Source organism: Stegodyphus dumicola, chromosome 1, assembly GCF_044657685.1.
Source record: "Stegodyphus dumicola isolate Sdum_Otavi_A_Nest chromosome 1, ASM4465768v1".
NCBI lineage: Eukaryota > Metazoa > Arthropoda > Arachnida > Araneae > Eresidae > Stegodyphus > Stegodyphus dumicola.
In genome coordinates, this window is record NC_140768.1 from 221,532,193 (window position 1) to 221,546,416 (window position 14,224).

Consider the following 14,224-nt stretch of genomic DNA (forward strand, 5'->3'; position numbering starts at 1 on the left):
GCAGAATGGTAGTTTGAGCTAGACGCATGGGTCATTCCATTTCGGATATTGTTAGGGAATTCAACATTCCGAGATCCACAGTGTCAAGAGTGTGCTGAGAGTATCTAATTTCAGGCATAACATTCCACCATGGACAGCGCAGTGGCCGACCACCTGCACTTAACGACCGAGACCAGCGACGTCTGCGTAGAGTTGTCAATGTTCACAGACAAGCAACACTGCTTCAAATAACCGCAGAAATCAAGGTGGGACGTGTCCGACAGGACAGTGCAAATTTGTCTTCCTTGGGCTATGCCAGCAGAAGACCGACTCGAGTGCCTTTACCGACAGCACGGCATCGTCTGCAGCTACTCTCATGGGCTCGTGAGCATATCGGTTGGTCCTTAAACGAATGGAAAACCGTGGCTTGGTCAGATGAGTAACGATTTCAGTTGGTAAGAGCTGATGGTAGGGTTCGAGTGTGGCGCAGGCCCCACGAAGCCATGGACCCAAGTTGTCAACAAGGCACTGTTCAAGCTGGTGGTGGTTCCATAATGGTCTGGACTGTTTTTACATGGCATGGACTCGGTCCTCTGGTGCAACTGAACCGATCATTGACTGGAAATGGATACCTTCAGCTACTTGGAGATCACTTACAGCCATTCATGGACTTCACGTACTCAAACAACGATGGGATTTTTATGGATAACAATGCGCCATGTCACCGGGACACAATTGTTCGCGATTGGTTAGAAGAACATTCTGGACAATTCCAGCGAATGATCTGGCCACCTAGATTGCCCGACATGAATACCATCGAAAATTTATGGGACATCATCGAGAGGTCAGTTCGTGCCCCAAACACTGCACCGTCAACATTTTCACAATTATGGACGTCTATAGAGGCAGCATGGCTCAATATTCCTGCAGGGGACTTCCATCAACTTGTTGAGTCCATGCCACGTCGATTTGCTGCACTTCGCCGTGCAAAAGGAGGACCGGCAAAATATTAGGAAGTATCCCATGACTTTTGTCACTTCAATGTATACTGCATTGTAAGCGAACTTTACTTTCTCTCGCCAATATATATCTTAACGCACGTTCGTTTCGTATACCTTTTGAGTTTCATTATGCAAAATACCTAAATTTATGCTAACACTGCCCCTGTTTTACTAATGAAACTCGTACCAATTGCAATTCATTCCTGCAAAACTGAAATTTAGCTTTAGGAATTGGTTTAGTTATAATATCAGCAACCATTTGCTCTGTTGAAAGATAAGCAAGTTTTACTATTCCTTTGTTATTCAAGTCGCTTATATGATGAACTTTTGTATCAATATGTTTTGTGCGAGAACTGAATTTTTCAGATTCTACAAGTCTTATAGTAGACGGATTATCTTCAAATACCTTTATCGGTAGAGTGTGGGGTAGATTGAAATCTTCTGTTAATTTTAATAGCCATAATAGTTCTTGCATAGCTTGTGATAGTGCAACATATTCAGCTTCTGCTGATGATAAAGAAACACAAGTTTGTTTTCTTGAAAACCATGAAATACAGTTCTTTCCTAATAAAATAACACTTCCTGATGTAGATTTTCTATCTTCAATACCTTGTCTCCAATCAGCATCTGAATAAACTGTAATATTAGTTTCTTCACTCGACGAAATTTGTAAGGATAGATTCTTTGTCGTGTTTAAGTATCTAATGATTCTTTTAAGAGCATTCCAGTCCTTTTGACGTGGATTATTACACCTTCTGCTGAGTATGTGAGTTGAAGCTGTGATATCCGGTCTTGTGATAGACGATATATACAAAAGACTTCCAATAGTTTGGCGAAATTTATCAGTTGAAGTTAGGAGATTTTCTTCCTTGTTTAGGTTATAATAGTTTGGTTCCATTGGTGTGCTAGCGGTGTTCGGTTTAATATAGCGCCCTCTAAGATCAGCGCCCTCTTGTGAGAGGAGCCAAATTTAGTTGAGTTGGTTGTTGAAGAAGGTACGCAGCGGACCTATGGTGCGTTCGTTTGTTCGTTCCACTTTGTCTGTGCTAATGGAGCACCTAACTTGTAACCTTGTACTTTATGTAAATAATTAAATATTTGTGTGGCCTAACTTAGTTTTATTTTGGAACCAGCGCCAATTATCTCTCGTAACACATCGCATTTTATATCAAACAAATTTAATGGTCCGCTCGCGGAGTTGTTTTGTTTTTGTTAACTAAGTTCGTGCTAGTATAAAATGGCCACTATAGTTGCTTTAAATAGAAAGAAGGGCTCGCTAAAAGCCCAATTAACTAGAATAGAGACTGTCATAGCGGATAGTACCAGCGTATGGACAAAAATCAAAATAGATGCCGAGCTCAAGGCCTTGGAAAAGATGTCTGTTGCTTTGGATGCCCTTCGATCGGAATATTGTATTGCTGTGCTTGAAAAGGATGATACTTCTGAATTAGAAGAGGAATTATTAGATCTAGAAGTAAGAATCGACGATATAGAGGTAAGTTTCAATCAAATGTTAATTGATAATGTTGCTAATATTAATAAGGTTGATATCGCAAAGAGTAGTTGTAAAATAAAGTTACCGGAATTTCCACTTCCGCAATTTAGCGGAAAGTATGAAGAATGGAGCATGTTTAAAATTGAATTTAATAATATTGTTACCTCGAATAGTCAATTAACAGATGCACAAAAGCTACATTATCTGCATGCCGCTCTTAAGGGAGAAGCAAAATTGTTGCAAACTCAGGAAGATACTTTTGAATCATTATTTAGGGCTGTAGAAAATCGCTTCGAAAACAAGAGAATTCTTGTTAACATTCAAATTAAAGCTATTTTAGAATTCGAAAAAATTATTCATGAATCCTCGAAAGAATTAAGGCGTCTAGTTGATGCTGTGAATAAAAACATTAGAGTTTTAAATAACTTGGGTTTCGGACGAAACAAATTCTCTGATATTTTAACTACTGCTGTCATTTTAGAGAAAATAGACAAGGAAACTCGAAAACAATTCGAATTATTGGTAAACGCTTCAGATGTTCCTAATTTCGATAACCTAATTTCGATAACTTGATGACATTCTTAGAAAAAAGAAGTCAAACTTTGCGTTATATGTAATTCGTCACATTCCCTTTTTAAATGTAGTAAATTCCTTGATATGAATTTTGGTGAAAGATTTACGCTAGTAAAACGAAATAACTTATGTCTAAACTGTTTGCGAAAAAAGCACATCGCTTCGCAATGTCGATCGAATCATTTCTGTAATATTTGCCATTCAAAACATCATACATTGCTTCATAAGGATGAGTCATCGAATTCGGATTCTGTTTCAAATAAACATCCGCAGACGATGGAGCAGAAGACGGGTGGGGGGAAGGATATTTCTCCGGCGCCTAATGAGAAGGCGACGAGTCTTTCAAATTGTTTATCAGCTACGAATAAAAGTGTTATCTGCTTATTCACAAAGCCTACAGAACGTTTCTTCTGCTGTTTGCTCAGATTGGTTAAAACAGGAAACGTAGGGTTACAGAACCTAGTGCTTGGCGACTTTTGGTTCATCGCCTTTACAATTTGTATTTGAGCGTCGTGTACCAAAAATTGTGCATAACTCACCGGAGAAACCGCAACTCAGCGGTAACAAGTCAAGGCCAACTAGATATCTACAGGTCTGCTCCAATCTGATGATCACATGATCTGACGTCATAATCTTAGGCTTTCAATTTTGTAGGTTGAGCTTGCTTCGCCGTAGGACTAGTGCTAGTGAGATAATTGTTTACATATGTTTTTTCTTCTGAAAAATTTTGTATTTTACCGGAAAGTAAAATATTATATTGTGAATTCGAATTTATAAGAAAAAGTGTGTTTTAGAATGCCAAGAAAGTGTAGTTTACCTAAATGCCGATCAAATTACGATAGCACTACTGAACATGTGTCCACTTTCAAATTTCCTTCGGATCCTGTACTCTCTCAGAAATGGATAAAAAATATTAATCGCAAAGATTTTGTAGCTGGCAAACACAGTAGTGTATGCACTAAGCATTTCGAAGAAGAATTTATCGTTCGAGAAGATAAAGCTGTTCGTGATGATGGGATGGTATTAGTAGTTCCTAGAACTATTCCAGCTTTAAAAAAAGATGCTTATCCAACAATTTTTCAAAACCAGCCATCTTATTTATCGAAGAAACTAACACAAAAAGAAAAACACCGGAAGAAAGAGAAGCAGAAATTGATATTCGTTGTGATAAACAATTTGAACAGTGGAAAAAGAATGTTATTATTAGCGATTTTGAAAACCTAATAAATGGTTTTGAAAAAAAAAAAAAATAGATCTTTCCTTTTCATGGATATTCATTACCAAAGGTAAGATCTTTTGGCTATCGAAATTAGAATTTTTAAACTGTCCAAAAGTGCTTGTATCTTTAAAAATATTGGAAGATTTAAATGTAAGAGTTTTTTTCAATGAAAATGAAATTCCCATTGAAAAGTTCAAATGGATATTTGGAGAAGAAAAGCTATGTGATAAATGGTCTAAACTTGAGACAATGATTAGCCATTTGGATGGTTTTTCTGCTTCTGATATTCATGATGACTGAAATTTAAATTTAGATAAAATATCAAAACTACTGTTGAAATGTGCAAAAACAGAAAATAACCCACATTCTGAGAAATTTAAGTTTTTGTATGAACAGATTCAATTAATGCAAATGAAACAGCCTTCGTATAGTGCAGAATTCCTTGCCTGGTCTTGTTATATATTTTATTGTAATCCAAACAGCTACAATATTATACGTAACAGTAAGTATTTTATATTGCCTCATCCGTCATACTTAAGGAAGTTATCTCTGAAAATTGGCCGAGCAGATTCTGGATTACAAACAAGTCACTGGATGTATTTGAAAAAAAAAAAAAAAAAAATGTGAAATTTTAAATGATTCTGAAAAAATTGTCAATTTATTATTAGATGAAATATATATAAAACCACAAGTTTCGTATAAAAGTGGTCGTGTTTTAGGTTTTTCGGATAATTCGCAGATGGAGGCCACAACTCTGCAAACATTTATAATAAGCTCTATATTATCAAAAAACAGAGATATTGTAGCAATGTTTCCCGTAAAAAACTTATCATCACATCAATTATTAATATTTACAAAACAAGTAATTGACCATGTACAGTCTTGTGGCTATCGAATTATAACTCTAATATCAGACAATAATAAAATTAACAGAAATATGTTCGAAATGCTTTGTGGTGGTGCATTAAAATCCTCATTTATAAACCCTACCATGCATAATCTTCCTATATTTATATTATTTGATACAGTTCATTTATTGAAATCTATACGAAACAACTGGTTCAATCAGAAAGATTCAAACCAAACATTTTATATACCGTCATTTGAAAACTCAAATATTGTTTACAATTCCAGTGTTCTACATTTAAAAAAATTGTATGAAATAGAAAAAAAATGATAATATTAAAATGGCTCCAACTTTATCAAGAAAAGTTTTATTTCCGTCTGCTATAGAGAAGCAGAATGTAAGTACTGCTATTAAACTTTTTGATGAAAATACTTTAGCTGCTCTGCAAATTGAATCACAGAATAATAGAACTGGGTATGGAAAAGATGTGTTAGAAACTAAACATTTTATTGATATAATTTTAAAGTGGTGGAAAATTGTGAATGTTAAACACTCTAAAAAGGCCTTACAGTTTCGAGATATATTTATGCAGCCTATAAGGACACCAGAAGATAAAAGTTCAGAATATTTATGTTAGTTTTGTTCGTGGCTTATATGATGGAACGATTTTTGCCCAACAACAAAAAACTGTAAGTCACAAATTGGGAAACTGTCAAAAGAAATACAACAGCAACACTGAATGAACTTTCAAAGTATTTGTTAAAAGAATTTAAATTACCTTTTATTCTTTTAGGAAAATTTCAGACAGAACCATTCATAACCTTGAGGGACGTTTCGATCAATTTCGACAAATGAGTGGCTGTAATTATAATGTATCCTTACAGCAGATTATAGAGTCGGAAAGAAAACTAAAATTAATTAGTTTGCTTAAAATGCAGTCTTCTGAGAAAGGTTCATTTATTTTGCAACATTTTTCTTGTAATGATATTGAAGATTTTAATGATTATCAACTTACTGATAAGGAATTTGTTGATGTTTTGCATCAATCCAATGATGTTAATGTTACAGAAAAAGATATAATGTGTCTAATTTACATTTCTGGATATGTTTGTAGATCTGTATTGAAGCATATAAATTGTAATCTTTGCAGGAAAAAATTAATTCTTGACAAAGAGTTAATAGTTGAATATTGTGAAGATTTTGCATACTTAGCTGCTATTGATCGAGGTGGTTTATTTTGGCCAACAGAATTTGTGCTTTTCATTAATACCTCTGCATTTAAAATATTTTCAATCCTAATATCTGAAATGTATGAGAAATTACATATTTCATCAAAAAATCAACGTTCTATATCAATAAGTCTCATCACAGAGAAAGTTGAAAACAGGATTACTTGGGATGATAGTATTTGTGAGTGTGGCAAATCATTGCATGATTTGTTGAAAAGTTGTGCCACATGCATTTCCAATATATTGCTGAATAATTACTGTAAGGTTAAAAATAAAAATTTAAAGGAAACCAATGACCAAAAAAGAAAAATGAGTAAATTAAATAATTCTGGAATTTAGGGGAATTTTTTAAGTAATTTTAAAGTTAAATAATTAGTATTTGCAAACTGTGCATAATTGAGCCATGGATATATATATGAAATTACCTGATCGCGAAAAAGTATATACCCTTTCCAAAGATGAACATTTCCACGTATAAAATAAATAAAATATCCAATAAAGAGAAAGATATGGCTTCAATTAGATAAGCTTTAAGATAAACAAATTGTAGATCATGATTTAAAAGTAATTTTTACCAAAACTAAAGCAGAAGAAAAGACGAGCGAGAACAATGAAAAAAGATTATGTAGTATGATGTATGAAATGATAGAAGAACTAAGTTCAATGCAGGCTCATGAAGTCTGGAAATTAGTTGAAAGATCCATCAGTAAGAAAATTACGATTAAATTACACATTAATCGAAATCCTTTGCCGTAAGCCAAAACAACTGGCTAAATCATGTTTATTTTTGTAGACCTCAAATCAGGGGCTACAATGATAAGCCTGTTTTGGCATTCATATTTCAAAAATTTGAATGGCAAAGTTCTTGTTGATGTGAATTAATGATGTTTAACTTAATAATTAATATCTTATAACATTGTAATGATATGCTGGATTTTTCATTGCTTAATACTGCATGCATCGTTTACTATTTGTCTATTATTAAATAAATTTACAGTGTATATTTAATCAGATGTTCTTTCATACGAATTTTTTATAGCATGATATGGTGCTCATTATATTTTTGGATATGCTACAAGATTTCTCGGCTAATCTTTGGAATATGGTAACAGCTAGTTTGGCGACATTTTGGTAAGTGTTAAGTTTAGGATTGTGTATCCATAGATCGCCAATAGATGGCGGTAGTGTTTGTAAAAAGAAACTGTGATGTCAGTTATGTATATGTATCAGTTCGTCTTTGGTGTTCGTGAATAAATGTTGTGTGGAAGAACGCTCCTCTGTTTATTACTTTAACTGCGATCCAGTCTGATTTATTAGAGATTTACACATATTTTGTTTATGGTGCCTGCAAACCGGGATTATTACGAACCAGAAAATCGACAGACTGAATATTTCGAAAATGGAGGGCGTTCTTGAAAATTTGAAAAAGAAACGATCGGTTGTTAGACAATTAACTACGAAACTGATAACCAAAGTCGAATCGAATTTAGCAAATAATATTCCGCTAAATGAGAAAATTGAGATAATCGAGGATTTATATGAACAGTTAATTGAGAAAATCAATGAACTGAAAAGTTTAGATTCAGAAATAGAAACGAAAGTAACTTCGGAGGAGATTGAAAATGAAGTTACCTTAAGTCAAGAATACCAGGATAAAACTGTTATATGAAGAGGAAGAATGCAACGATTTTTGAAGAAGAATTCGGAATCTTCTAGAACAGTTCATCAGAACGAAACGGCTAATGTTGCACTTCCAGTTGAAGCGAAACCAGTGAAGTTGCCACGTCTGCAAATCGGAACTTATTACGGAGATTCGTGTAAATGGTTGGACTTCTGGAACCAGTTCGAAAATACAATTCATAATCATAGTGGATTGAGAAAAACTGAAAAATTTGCGTACCTAAAATCCTTACTTGGAGGTAATGCTTTAGCTGCCATTTCCGGTTTCGCTTTAAGTGACCAGAATTATGATTCCGCAGTAGAAATATTGAAAGAACGTTTTGGAAGACAAGATGTTGTTATCACTTCGCATATGAATAAATTATTATCCCTTGGACCAGTGGGAAACATTTCAAACGTTAAAGCACTGCGTAAGCTGTACGATGAATGCGAAGTCAACATTCGAAGTTTAGAATCGTTAAACGTTACTTCTGGAAGTTATGGAAATATTCTCTGTCCTATCATTTTGCAGAAATTTCCAGAGGAATTAAATTTGGAATTTAATCGAAGTCGAAGTATGGAAGTAGGATTTGATATAAAGGAACTTATAGAATTCTTAAAAAAGGAAGTTAACTGTCGAGAAGCTGCAAGTTTAATGAACTCTGCGAAAACGAATCAGAAACCATACTTTCGTCAAAATGAACAACGCACGAAAGTTTATCCGAATTATAAACCGAAAGTTCCGACTGCTTCAGCTTTATCAACAATTGGATACAAATGTATATTTTGTGATAAAGAAGACCATACGAAATATAAATGTACTGAGGTGAACTCTGAAGAGAAATGCAATATTTTGAAACGTACAAGAAAATGTTTTCTGTGTTTTGGATGTAAACATTTAGCTATCAACTGTAAGAACACACAGTTTTCCTGCAAAAACTGCCGCGGTAAACATCATGAAAGTGTGTGTGTAAATCCCACATCAGCTGTCTCCAGTGTAAAAAATAAGGAAACCGAAACATCGGCGGAAATTGTTCAAAATTCTTCTGCCAAAACTGGATCTAATATTATGCTTCAAACGGTGTATGCTGTGGCTGAGGGCAGAAATAAGAATTGTATTGTGAGATGTCTTCTTGACGGCGGTAGCCAAATCTCTGCAATTCGAGAATATTTATCAAGAAAATTACAGTTACCAGTGAAAGGAGAAACTGTTTTAAATCTGCATACCTTCGGTGAAAAGAACGGGAAATATTGGCGTCGAAAGAAAGTTGAACTTACGCTCCGAAATATTAATGACCCTGAAAAATCCATAAATCTCGAAGTCATTGAAGTACCAGTCATAACAAATGCCGATATACGAGTACCAGATGTAGAAATCAAATCCAACCTCCAAGCATTCGGCATCACTTTGACAGACTGTGGTGGCGCCGATGGAATGAGTCATATTTCCGATTTAATCGGCGCGGACATTATGTGGAAAATAGCAAGCGAAGAAATAAAAAGGATAAACAGAAATGCCGTAGCGATGAAAACCTTGTTTGGGTGGTCTATACAAGGCAGATTTTCTTCACCAGACTTTGAAATCCATGATGCGTGTTTAAACGTAAGTGCAGAAGAGAAACTTCTAAAAAGCGTCGAATCGTTTTGGGATATTGAATCTATAGGAATTAAAAATATTTCTGACGAAGAACAAAATGAAATGGCCATGCAAATATTTAACAACTCGATTACACAAAAGGGTAATAGATACGAAGTTAGACTTCCATGGAAAGATCAGAATGTGACTTTAAGAGACAATTTTAAGAATGCTGAAAGACAATTTTTAAAGCTGATCGAACAATTTAAATCAAACTTGAACTTTTATGCGCAATATAAAGAAGTGATTGACTATCAGCTTAAGGAAGAAATCATAGAAAAGGTCGATCTTGGTACTCCATCTGGGAGACGAACTTACTACATACCTCACTGTGCTGTCATCCGTGAAGATCATAATTCTACGAAACTTCGCATTGTTTATGATGCTTCTTCAAAGGAAAAAAATCATGAATCTCTAAATGATAATTTACTACAAGGACCAAATCTTCTTCTTGAACTTTTGAAAGTTTTAATAAATTTTCGACTTCATCGAATTGCATTTACGTCAGATATTGAGAAAGCGTTTTTACAAATTTCTTTTGCACCTGAAGATCGGGATTCAATGCGATTTTTGTGGATTGATGAGAATTCAAGTTTGAGCAATCCGAGAATTCAAGTTTATCGGATGTGTCGTGTAATGTTTGGAGCAAAATCAAGTCCATTTTTGCTGAGCGCTTGCATTAAGCATCATTTAAAGAAATTTGAAGACATCCATCCCAGAACTGTAGAAATGTTAGAAAACTTCATGTATGTTGACGATTTTATTTGTGGATCAGATACGGAGGAGGAAGCTATACAGATATATCATGAAGCCAATGATATAATGAAAAAGGCATCAATGACTTTGACCAAATGGAATTCTAATTCGGATACTGTAAAAAACCAGTATAAATCAAGTGACAACTTCGTTAGCTTTAAATTGCCTGACTGTGATTCCCCCTCAAAGATTCTTGGACTTCAATGGGATATAATTAAGGATATCTTCTGTTTTAATGCACAAGACGTTATTGATTTCATCCAGTCAAATGACCAAACAAAACGTTGTGTTTTAAAAGCTGCTTCAAAAATCTTCGATCCTGTTGGGTTTCTTGCTCCATATGTTATTCAAGCAAAAGTTCTGTTTCAGGATTTATGGCTGAAAGGTGTTGATTGGGATGAAATTATCCCACCAGAATTGCAAGACAAGTGGAACAAATGGTATAGGCAACTATGTGATCTACCTAATATCTAGATACCTCGGTGGTATTTTCGTGATGTTGACGAAACGCCTGAAACACTGGAACTACATTGTTTTTGTGATTCATCTCAAAGTGCTTACGGAGCAGCAGTGTACGTGAAATTCCGTAGCTTAAAATATTGTGGAACAAGTTTAGTGATAGCCAAAAGCAGAGTGGCTCCCCTGAAAAAATTATCTTTACCAAGACTCGAGCTCATGGCAGCAGTGTTAGGTGCAAGACTTGTAACTACAGTCCGTGTGCATTTTACTCAAGCTAAGATTCATTTATGGACAGATTCTCTTATTGTGCTTCATTGGATAAAATCTCACCACGGCGATGGAAAACATTCGTACAAAATCGAGTGTCTGAAATTCAAGACAAAATATTTCCGAGCATGTGGCATCATTGTCCTGGCTCAGATAATCCAGCCGATAAAATTACACGTGGTGTTAAAGTGAGTGATCTTGTAGTAAATCACGTGTGGTGGCATGGACCTCCATGGCTTCATCAAAATGAAATAAATTGGCCTAAAGTGAACAAGCATTGTAACATAGTAGATAGTGTTGAAGAAAGAGTTGTGACTCAAGTTACTAGCAGTGTTCAACCTTTACAACCTGTGTTAAAAATAGAAAACTTTAGTGACTTAGGTAAACTTTTAAGAGTCACGTCATATGTATTTAGATTCATTAATAATTTAAAAGTCACAGAATAGAGTGATTGGTCCTGTGACCAAAAATGAAATATGTGATGCTATGTGTTATTGGATTATCTTATCACAAGGTGAGTAGTTTTTTGAAGAGTTGAATGATGTTAAATGTAAAAAACCATTGTGTCATAATTCCAAATTGTTTGGGTTAAATCCAGTAATGGATGAAAAGGGTTGTTTAAGAGTTGGAAGTAGATTAATGAAATCATCATTAGATGTCGATGAAATTCAGCCTATAATATTACCAAATAATTATTTTTCTCGTTTAATTATTTTGAATTGTCATGAAAAGGTACTTCATAGTGGTGTAAATGAAACTTTAGTGCAAGTAAGAGGGAAATTTTGGATTTTAAAAGCTAGACGTTTTGTAAAATCTGTGTTACATGATTGTAGATTTTGTAAAAAATATTATGCTAAAGCTGGACACGAGATATCGGCTCCTCTTCCAGCTGACCGAGTGGAGAAAGCTCAACCATTTGAGGTAAGGGGCATAGATTTCGCTGGGCCTTTGTATTTAAAGGATGGTACAAAAGTGTATATTTCATTGTTTACCTGTGCAGTAACTCGAGGAGTCCATTTAGAATTGTTATCAAATTTAAGTGCAGAGTGTTTCATTCAAGCCTTACGTAGATTTTTTGCACGTAAGGGTATTTGTAGACTTATATATTCTGATAATGCTAAAACCTTTAAGACTGCTGATCGTGAATTAAAATATTTGTATAAATTATGTAAAGATGAAAAGGTTCTAAATTTCCTTGGTAAAAATGGGTTTGAATGGAAATTTATTGTAGAAGGTGCTCCTTGGTGGGGCGGATTCTGGGAACGTTTGGTAAGATCTGTAAAAACTTGTTTAAAACGTATCTTAGGTAAAGCTTCTTTATATTATGAAGAACTGTATACTGTTTTAGTTGAAGTTGAAGCTGTTATTAATTCTAGACGTATAACGTATGTATACAATGAAACAAATGAACCTGATCCTCTTTCACCATCTCATTTTATAACTGGATCTAGATTGACTGTTTTACCTTCACCTGAATCTAAACTAGAATCTACAAGATCTCAGTTGATTAAAAGACGGAAGCATAGGCAATTAATATTAGAACATTTTTGGAAAAGGTTTTATAAAGAATATTTGTTAGAATTAAGATCAGTCATGTTTTCAAAACCTCCAAAGAATTCTCCCGTGTTTAAAATTAATGATGTTGTACTTGTACGAGAAAATAATGTGAAACGCTGTAACTGGAAGATAGGTAGGATTAAGGAATTATTTCATGGAAGAGATGATAGAATTAGATCTTGTGAGATTCAGTTGGATAAGGGTGTTGTTAGAAGACCGATTGAAAGACTTTATAATCTTGAAGTTCAGTAAAATTGATGCATCCGTTACGGATGCATGGGGGGAGTGTTAAGTTTAGGATTGTGTATCCATAGATCGCCAATAGATGGCGGTAGTGTTTGTTTGTAAAAAGAAACTGTGATGTCAATTATGTATATGTACCAGTTCGTCTTTGGTGTTCGTGAATAAATGTTGTGTGGAAGAACGCTCCTCTGTTTATTACTTTAACTGCGATCCAGTCTGATTTATTAGAGATTTACACATATTTTGTTTAGTAAGGCGATAAAGGTTACTAGCTAGGACTTTAGCAGTGTACGTGGATAAAGTCAAGAGTGTGCGCAATGCCATTTTTGAGCAATTCTGGGATGTTTTTTTAAGTGAAAATAGGCCGGCGTGTACATGGATACCATGCATGTGCAATTCTTAAAAACGCGGCAAGCAGTGGGCGATTCTGCACTTTCTCCCAATTTCGCACCTAATCTTCGTCATGATTAAGCACTTTTGTTCCATAAAAGTTCTAATATAAGCGTAATTAAATGTCGAGTTAAAAAAAAACATGCCTTTATTTCGAGAAAACAAAATGGCATCCAAAACAAAACTAGTAGGTTGCTGTAGCAGGGTTGGTCGCCAAAGTTTCGCCAAAAAATCGCCAAGTTACCATAATCCAAAGATTAACCGATTTCTCGTATAATGTTCATGCTTTAAAACATCTTTAAAATAAAACTTTTTTTCTCATATACAGTCAAAAGTCGTTAATCCGGACTCGTCGGGACTTCGGCGATTCCGGATTATCGATTTTTCCGGATTATAGATCATCAGTTTAAATCTCAAAAGATGGCATGCAGGAATTAAAATTAAAAATATGAAACCTTAATTTATGAAATAAAGAACAATTATAATCTAAAGGGTATCAAAATTTACAAAAAAAAGCTTTTATATTTATTTGTTTACTTTATTAAACATTTCTTTCAATGTAAGTTGTTTTAAGTTGCTTCGTTTTATGTGATAATACTTTCTCTTTAATTCTAAAAACAGACACAATTTTTTGTTCAGTTACAAAGTTCCGCTGTTCAAGTCCCGTTAAATGTTGTGTCGAGAATACCGACTAACTTGTCAATCGAAATTTTTTCGTTTTCACTAACCTCTCTGTCACATTCTTCATGTCTTTATCCATTTTTTGCAGCAATTTCACTTTTTGTTTGATGGACATCGAAACATACTTTCGTTTTGTACGATCCTTTGGGAGCTCCAGAATCGGAAATTCTATTTGACATAATCGAAAGTTCAAGTTTACTTTTATAAAATTGCTCTTACAGTCTGCAAAAAAT